Here is a 9,746-nt window from a genome sequence, read left to right on the forward strand (position 1 = left end):
GGGGCGTAGCCTCGCTTAACCGACTGAGCCACCCAGGCGCCCCAGGGGCGTGGCTTCCGCAGGCGTCAGTACCGAGCCCAGCGCTCGCGCAGGCGCCTGAACAGCCCCGAAGGCTACCGCGCCGAGGCCCGGCGCTCGCGCAGGCGCGTGTGGCCCAGTCCCGAGGTTCGCGGGCTTCGCCCCCAGCCGCGGCGCTCGCGCAGGCGCGTGTGGCCCAGTCCCGAGGTTCGCGGGCTTCGCCCCCAGCCGCGGCGCTCGCGCAGGCGCGTGTGGCCCAGTCCCGAGGTTCGCGGGCATCGCCCCCAGCCGCGGCGCTCGCGCAGGCGCATGTGAAGCAGCCTCGAAGTTCGCGGGGGTCTGCTGGGAGTCCCTGGAGCGCTTGGGGCGTGTGGAGCAGCCCCCAGGTTCTCGGGCGGCACTCAGCGGGAGCGTGGGCGCCGCGGGCAGGTCGTGGGCCCTTCTTTGGGCTTCTAGAAGGCGACCCTGTCTCTCCCCCACCCCCACCCCCAGGGCGGCTGATCCGCGGGGTCCGAGGCGGCCCCTAGGCTGCTTTCCCGCTTAAGGGCGGGCCGCGCCCTCGGGGTCCGCAGCAGGCAGTGCCCGGCAGGGAGGCGGCGTGGGGCGCCCCGGCGGAGCCCGGGAGCCGCGGTGTTCCAGAACCAGTGTCAGTTCTCGGGGCAGAGGGTGCCCAGGCGTCCTTCCCTCGCCCGCTCTGCTTTTGCCGGAAAACCAGTGGCGTCCCCGCAGGGCCGAGCAGGCCCGCGGGCACCGCAGCGCTCTCCTGAGTTCTGTTGGTTGGCCTGCGATTCCAAGAAAGTCAGAGGAGCAGCGGCTGCAAATTCGCTCACTGTTTGTTCTTCCCTCTTCCACACTCGGGTGTTGTCCTTGCCTGTGAGCGAGAGGGCTGCATCTCCAGGGGCCGTGGCCCCAGACGAAGCCGGGCGGCTGGGCTGGGGTGTGGGGGTTAGGGGTCCTGGCCAGGGACTGCGGAGCCACCCGCCGGGAGGCCAGGGGTGAGGCCAGGCTCTGAGATCTCTCCCAGCCATGGAGCACCCAGGGGCCGGCAGGGCTGGGGGCAACGCGGGAACTGGGAGAAAATCATGATCAGGCGCCTGTGCCTGCTTTCCTCTTTCTCCTCGGGGCCCTGCCCCAGGGGGAAGGGACGCTCGGACTGGCACGAAAGGTCACACACTTGGCCACTCGTTGACGGCATTATTTCAGGGTCACCTGGGCCTTTCCCTACCTCCAGGAAGGATTTGCGGGGCCTCGAAAGAGAAGGGATCTTCCCAGCGCTTCAGGACCCGGATGCCACCTCCCTGCTGGGGACTGTCCATGTGGCCTTGCTGGCAATTCCACAGGTAAGGGATGGGGTCCCCACTCTAGTCTAGGGCCGTGTTTTCCTAATGTCTTAAAATAAAGTTTACATCTTGACATGGTGTATTCACGAACACAGATACACCTATTAAAACAAATTTTACACCAAACAGTACCCTCAGAGATTACGACTCTGCTTGTCTTGAAGAATACTGAATAATGTATGGGACTGTCGGATCAGTATATTGTACACCTTAAACTAATAACGCACCGTATGTTAACTACACTGGAATTAAAATTTTTAAATGAAAAATTAAATTTAAAGGAAAAATCCATTACCCTCTGTATGAGTGATGCCCTTTTTTTTTTTAATTTTTTTTTAATGTTTTTATTTTTATTTCTAGGAGAGAGAGAGAGAGAGAGAGAGACAGCATGAGCAGGGGAGGGTCAGAGAGAGAGGGAGTCACAGACTGAAACAGGCTCCAGGCTCTGAGCTAGCAGTCAGCACAGAGCCCGACGCGGGGCTCGAACCCACGAACCGCGAGATCATGACCTAAACGAAAGTCGGACGCTTAACCGACTAAGCCACCCAGGCGCCCCAGTGAGTGATGCCCATTAGTAGTTTGAATTGTGTAATTTCATTTTTTTAAAGCTGGTATACACCCACTGAAGGGATATTTTTACTAATGAATTAAAACCCACAGTTAGAAAAAGCATCATTGTATTGGGGCACCTGGGTGGCTCAGTCGGTTAAGCATCCGACTTTGGCTCAGGTCATGATCTCACAGTTTGTGAGTTTGAGCCCCATATCGGGGCTGACAGCTCAGAGCCTGGAACCTGATTTGAATTCTGTGTCTCCTCCTCTCTCTACCCCTCCCCCACTCATCTTCTGTATCTCAGTAATAAGTAAATGTTAAAAAGAAACCAAAAACTTAAAAGTAAAACAACACCCTTATAGGGCGTGGCAGAGGAAGAAAGAAAAGAATAAACAGAAGGAAAATGGTAGGGACATGGGAAAGGTAAAACAGAGAAAGAAGTAAAGGACAGAGTGCAAAATGTGTTTTGTGGGAAGTCACACAGGTGCCTGCCATCATGTCCCTTCCAGGGCATCTGTTCTAAGATACACCACCATCCCACTCTGTGCGTGCCCTTAGGGCATCCTTTTTCATGAGACACTGGGCTGCTTAGTGGCAAGGACAAAATCTTTTTTACTCTGGAAGCCCACACCTCCCAGCAGAGGAGTTCTTAGAATCAGGCACAGCCTTAGAGAACAGGCCTTAGTCAAAGCTTTCCATTTTCCAGAAGAAGAAAATGCCTTGGAGTGTCAGCCAATCAATGATTATTTGGCACAGTCAGGATTTGCCCAGTGGGTCACAAGCATCAGTTTGTCACCTACACTGAAGATAATATCTATTTTAGAGAGTTAGTGAGAGGGTTAGCACTATGCACATCTAGAACATATACATGTCTGGTGCATCATGGAAGTTCAAATAGCACCTGCTATTAATATTTTTTAAATGTTTATTCATTTTGAGAGAGAGAGAGAGAAAGATTGAGTTGGGGAAGGGCAGAGAGAGAGAGGGAGACAGAATCCCAAGCAGGCTCTGCAGCGCTCAGTGCAGAGTCCAACTCAGGGCTCAAACTCACAGCCATGAGTTGGATGCTTAACTGACTGAGCCGCCCAGGCGCCCCAGCACCTGCTGTTATTATCGTTAGTAATGACAAGAGTAAAGAAACACTGGCCACGTCAGGTCTGCTCTGTCACTACCTTTTGGGGAAAATTTGGCTGCCAGTGTCTTCATCCTAGGTAAAAATGGAAGTAATCGTAGACACATAAGGAAATGACCTTAGAAATAAAGACAGAGGAGGCGCGCCTGGGTGGCTTAGTTAAGCATCTGACTTTGGCTCAGGTTATAATCTCACGGTTTGTGGGTTTGGGCCCTTCATCAGGCTCTGCGCTAACCGCTCAGAGCCTGGAGCCTGCTTCAGATTTTGTCTCCCTCTCTCTCTGCATCTCCACCGCTCACATTCTCTCTCTCAAAAATAAACATTAACAAAAAAATTTTTAAAAAGAAATAAAAACAGGAAATATGTGCATACATAAATTAGCAAAAGACTAATTCAAGCACGTAGACTTTAACAAATGTTCATCTTGGCTATAGCAGCATTTTAAGTTGCTGTACATTTTTGAAAGATTAATAGAATGATTTATCTCCCCACTGATTTCAGTCAGTATCTGAGGGGAGACAGTCCTCACAGGCTCTAGCTACTCCTAGTCTGTGTGCCAAAATAAATGCAAAGAGTACTCTACAGAAATAGATAATCTAAATGGAAAAGGTGGACCAGAAAAAGCCATGGTGGTAAATCTCAAGATCATTCTCCCTTCCACAATCCTCACGACTCAGTTTGTAAATGAAAACATTTTAGGGAACTTAGTTTTTAGTGCTTAATGTTTAGAACACGGAGTTGTTTTACTTTACAAAAGTTAAATTAACCTATTAGTAAGCAAGTTCAGTACAGAGTTTAAATTATATACTAATCAGAGAATGCTTTTTTTTTGGTTAACAGACATTGACAAAATCCTCCGGTCAATTATTTCGCTCTAAATTGCTCCTTTCCCTTCTTGTCCACTAGATGGCAGACTGGAACCACTGTGGCTCTGGCAGCTCTTCCTGCACAGATTTTAAATGGCCCTTCCAGATTTTGCTCTCGTCTCAAGCAAAAGAAATGTAAACTTTGTGAACATCTTAGGACAGTCTCCAGCATGCAAACAGAGCTATTCTGATTGGGGAGCTGGAGCTGCCTGAAAGAAGCTTCTTGTTCCTTGCCTGACGGCCTGAGCCAGGGGGCTGTCTCCTGTTCCTTTGGAGGAACATTGGACAGTGCCATTGTGGTCACATGAGTGAAAGGACCCAAGCCAGGCACTGTGCTAGGAGCTCCATCTCATTCAGTCTTCACAGAGAGACTGAGGTGTCACCTCCGTTTTGTAAAATACAACATAAAGAACTTAAGCCACACTGAGGGTAGGTAACTTTGTCCAGAAGGACAGAGCTGAGTTTGAGCCTGGAACTCCAGGACCTCAGGTACTTGTGCTTAAGCACAGTGCTCTGCCACCTACCTGGTGCTGTAACCTGGTGGATGTTAAACCACAGGGCTGATTTCTGCCTCATCTGCCCTGTTAGCAACCTAGGTCTCAAAAAAAGAGGAATCTCTGGATTAGTCTAGGTTGTCAGGCTAAATCCGGACCTTTTGCAAAGTTTTTCTCTGTGAACTAGAGTTTAAACTTGCACACTCAGACTAGTATATCTCTGAAGTGTGTATTTTCTTCCCAAACCAATCTAAGACCAAGAGGAATCAGAGTTACTAATAAGCACCAAGAGAGAAGTGGCATCTTTCTTATAAAAACTAAAAACTTAAGAAAAACAATAAATCAATGTGAAGTCTCGGAATAGTTCATCTTTCTTTCAAAGAAAAAATAATATTTACCCGAGCATGCAATTTTTGCATGCTTCATGACAAAGCTTATTTCAGGCTGAAAGAAAAAAAAAATCAGAATGAAGCCAATTTTAACTTATTTTTCACACACGCAAATTTAAGTAGGCAGGTATTAAAGGAATAAGGCCGCCGAACACATACATCACTGTATCTATTTAAGTCTATATAAATGTTTGCTGATCTTTTTTTTCCTCCCGTATATCCAGAAAACCTTCCTGTAGTCCTGGCATATTTGGCCCTGGCGTCCTCTCCCACTTACCCACCTACCAGGCTTTGTTCGCTGTGTGCCTGATTCTGGGCGCACGCCAGCTAGCTCTTCACACGGAGGTAGGGAACGGCAGTGAGCCCACCCTCCCATTCTTCCCCGTGTGCACTGAAAGAGAATGGAAATGCGTCCAAACTGTAGAAGCTGGTGGGGAGGCACACATGTCTCGAACATTGTTTGTTCAGATGTTGTCCCAGCTTCGGGAGGAACACCAGGTCTCGGCCTCCAGTGGCTCCCCACTGCCGGCACCCACCTAAAAGCCCAAGTCCTCAGCCTGATGTTCGAGGCTACTCCCTCTTCCTCCTGTCCTCCCACTGCATCCAGGAAGCTCTCAAGCAGGGCTCCAAATCACCACTGAACTTGCTCCTTTAGAGGCAGCTCAATGATTTGCATAGGTTCCCGCGTCCACTCTTTTTTTTTTTAATTTTTTTTTTTGTTTTATTTATTTCTAGGAGAGAGAGAGAGACAGCGTGAGCAGGGGAGGGTCAGAGAGAGAGGGAGTCACAGACTGAAACAGGCTCCAGGCTCTGAGCTGGCAGTCAGCACAGAGCCCGTCGCGGGGCTCGAACCCACGAACCGCGAGATCATGACCTAAGCGAAAGTCGGACGCTTAACCGACTAAGCCACCCAGGCGCCCCTCCCGCGTCCACTCTTGATTCCCCGTGCAGCTGGCACGAGTTTGGGCCTGCGGCCTTTGCTTCCTGGCCGCGTGCTCGGACTGTGCCAGCACTGGCCCTTTGCCTCCTATCCTGCACGCCGTGCCGCCCCGACAAAGCCGCCTGCCGCCAGAGCCCTTTCCTGGGGGGGGGCCTCGGCTTTCTCCCAGTCTCTTGAGGCCTCCCAAGTCACCGGTGGTGAGGCCGCAAGTGAAGAGTTGTTCCAGACCATAGTGCCTGCCTCCCTCCTTGATTCGTCATGCTGCCATGCCCGCCCCCCCCCACCACCACTCGCCCAAGTCCCCCCTGGGTCCATAACTCCCTCTCGGCCCAAGGCTGTCTACAGAGGCCCTGTATACACATCCCTCAGCGGCTGCCAGTGTCCTTGTCACGGGGGGCCCTGTATGCCTCGCTCAGAGTGTACAGAGTTATGCCCAGCAAGCCCAGGGGTTAAAGGTGGTATAGGAATGAACGGGGGTGATGATGTCACACGTGTCAAAGCTTTGTAAAGCGCTGGGCAAACATAAGGTCCTGATATTCCGCATCCTGGAAACTCCCTCCCCCATTGCCTGATGCCCCTGAGTCTGCGTTCAGTCCCAAGAGTCTCATGTCCTCTCGGGGACCAGCCCATGGCCCAGTTCATACACACACACACACACACACACACATACCCCACCCAGGCCCCTCTGAGTCCTAGAGTGCTCACTGTTGACATCGTTCTCGGTAGCATTTCATCAGCCCCCGCTTGGTGAGCCATAGTCAGAAGATCCGGTTCTGCTGCTGCTGAAAAGTTGGGTGAAACTGACCCTCTGTTTGCCACACTGTAAAAGAAGGGGCCAGACAATGCCTCTGAGGTTGTCTTTCAGTTCTGATGTTTTATGTGTGTAGACTTTGTCCTTCTCTAAACTTTATGCTTTTAAACCCCATCACAACCTAGAGTACAGTGTCAGGCTCACAGACACCCTATAAGTGTATTTCTGGGTTGGTAACTGAATAACAGCTTTGTCCTACTGATAAAGTGATTTTTCATTTTGTGGGGTTTTTTTAATTTTTAAAAATTTTAAATTTCTTTATTGTTTTCATCATGATAACGGTAGTCTTTAATCCCCATCAACTATTTCACCCATCTCTCCACCAACCTCCCCTCTGGTAAACCATAGGTTTGTTAAAGAATCTTTTTCTTGGTTGTCTGTCTGTCTGTCTCTCTCTCCCTCTCTCTTTCTCTCTTTTTTCTTTGCTTGTTTGTTTTATTTCTTAAATTACACATATGAGTGAGATCATATGGTATTTGTCTTTTTCTGACTTACCTCACTTAGCATTATACTCTCTAGCTCTATCCATGTTGTTGCCAATGGCAAGATTTCATTCTTTTTTTTAATGTTTGTTTATCTTTGAAAGAGGCAGAGCTCGAGTGGGGGAGGGCAGAGAGAGAGGGAGACACAGAGTCTGAAGCAGGCTACAGGCTCCAAGCTATCAGCACAGAGCCCTATGTGGGGCTCAAACTCATGAACCATGAGATCATGACCTGAGCCAAAGTTGTACGCTTAACCGACTGAGCCAACCGGTTATTCTTTTTTATAGCCGAATAATATTCCATTGTATACACATATACTACCTCTTCTTTATCTGTTCATCTATTGATGGACACCTGGGCTGCTTCCATAGTTTGGCTATTTGTAAATAATGCTGCAAGAAACAAAGGGATGCATGTATCCCTTTGAATTAGTGTTTTTGCATTTGGGGTAAATACCCAGCAGTGCAGTTACTGGATTGTAGGGTCCTTCTATTTTTAATTCTTTGAGGAATTCCATCCTGTTTTCTACAATGGCCACACCAGTTTGCATTCCACCAACAGTGTACAAGGGTTCCTTTCTCCCTACATCCTTGCCAACACTTGTTTCTTGTGTTTTTGATTTGAGCCATTCTGACAGATGTGAAGTGATACCTCATTGTAGTTTTGATTTGCTTTCCCCTAGTGATGAGTGACAGTGAGCATCCTTTCCTGTGTCCATTGGCCATCTGTATTTCTTCTTTGGAGAAATGTCAGTTAATGTCTTCTGCCCATTTTTTTATTAAATTATTTGTGTTTTGGGAGTTGAGTTGTATCAGTTCCTTATATGTTTCACTCTGGACACTCCTAAGTTTATATTTTCTTTCCCTTTCTCATAACTGGAAGAAATTTAGTTAGAATATTGAAGTGTAGCCAAAGGCCAGTGACCCAAACCTCCATATTCTACGAATGCAGATCCTCAAGCACCAAACCTAAAGATTCTGACTCATCAGATTGTGTGGAAATCTGAGCTTGTGCAAGCCCTTCAAGTGATTCTGAAGCTATACCCCTGAGTCACCTTTTGAGAAATATTACTCTAAGAAGTAAGGATTTTTAGGACAGTGCAAAGAGTAGAAATTTCTTCTTTTGGTGGCAGCAAGTGATGTTTTCATTTCTTCGTGGGAAAAAGGATGGGAGGTTGTCTTGAGAGATGAGCCTTGAAGGGAGATGAGTGCCTACCGCTGGTCTATCTGTGGCAGGCTGAACTTTGAGCAGTGCAGTAGCTAGAACAGCCCATGCTGTTGGACTCACATGTGGCCGCCATCTCTACCACCACGGCTATTCTTATGCTTTATTGTGCCAACACTAGGGTAGCCGAGGGCAGAGGCTGGCTGAGGACACCTGGAAGAGTCATTCTGTGATTGGTTGATGAGCGCCCGTCCTATGGGAGGTGCTTTCTGCTGGGCATTAAGCAGATGTTATGAAGATGTTCACCCTCTATGCCCACCATCTCGGTTCACTAGCCACATGCCTCTTTCCCACTCACCTTCCTCCCCAATCTTCCAGTGTTTTCTATTTTCAAGTCCCTGACCGACTGGCCAAGCTTCTCACCACCACCCACAAGCCTCTGTGCATCCTTGCCTCAGGCCATTTCTCTCCCTTCAAAAAGTAGATGACTTGATGCGCCACCTGATAGCCTCAAGAGGATACTTTTCACTGCAGTCTGTGAGCTTCTCAGTGAAGCTGCACTACAGTAGCTGTCCATTTTTCTCTCGCACCCATATACCAACTGACCTGTCCATGAACCAAGCTTAGCCTTTTTCCTCCTCTGTCAGCCAGAAATAGGAGCCCTCAACGCGTCTGAAGAGGACTGATTCCAGGATGACCTCGAGGTGTTCACGTTCTTGAGTAATCCCCTTCCCTTCAGTGTAGACAAGTTTGGTGACTTGCTTCTAATCAATGGAATATGGCAAAGGTGATGGGAAGTAGATGACCATGTGAACTTAATACTCTGTATAAGGTTGTAACACCCATTTTCAAGGACACTCCCTGTGCCTTGTTTGCTGTGAAGAAGCAAGTGGCCAGGTTATGAGCTGCCACATGGGAAGGGACCTGTGACATGGAGCTGAAGGGTGCCTCTGGGTAACAGCCCACTAGAAGCTAAACCCGAGTGTGGCAGTCTGCAAGAACTCTGATAGTAACCATTGGGGGCTGGACGTGAATCTCTCCCCAGTTGATCCTCAGGTAATAATCACAGCCCCAGTCAATGCCTTAACTGCAGCTTTGTGAAAACCTGAAGAATAGGACCCAGCTAAGTCATGCCCCAAATGCTGACCCACAAAAGCTGTGAAATAATAAATATGTGTTGTTTTAAGCTGCTAAGTTTGTGGTAATACTGTTAATGCAGCAATAGAAAACTAATAAACGGCCAGAAATTTGAGCTGAGAGGCACTGGTACAGAATGGTAGGTGACATGGGATCCTGGGCCACTTGCTTGTGCAGGTTTCTTGTATTCTCTGACCCTGCCCGTGGCTGTTCCCAGACCTACCACTTCCATCTTGTGACGGAATGTTGCTGGTTCCTCCCAACCTTGGTGAATTTGACAGAATGCAGCTCCTGATGGGTAAATCTGGATACTTGGTCACTTGGTGTCCCATGCTTGGGTGCTTAATCTATACCAGGCTCACTGGCACGTGGGAATCTCTTTTCCAGAGGCAAATTTTCTTCTCTGCTGCAGAAGGCAGAA

General features: G+C 48.8%; 1 long non-coding RNA gene across 1 annotated transcript; it reads left to right on the forward strand.

Annotated features, from left to right (window-relative positions):
• The first annotated feature begins 618 nt into the window (after nucleotides 1-618).
• LOC144223734 (uncharacterized) lies at nucleotides 619-4,763 on the forward strand. Its single transcript, XR_013332807.1, has 2 exons — nucleotides 619-1,358; nucleotides 3,949-4,763. It is a non-coding gene; the product is annotated as an uncharacterized LOC144223734 (long non-coding RNA).
• The last annotated feature ends 4,983 nt before the right edge of the window (nucleotides 4,764-9,746 follow it).

Source organism: Crocuta crocuta, unplaced genomic scaffold, assembly GCF_008692635.1.
Source record: "Crocuta crocuta isolate KB4526 unplaced genomic scaffold, BGI_CrCroc_1.0 scaffold70, whole genome shotgun sequence".
NCBI lineage: Eukaryota > Metazoa > Chordata > Mammalia > Carnivora > Hyaenidae > Crocuta > Crocuta crocuta.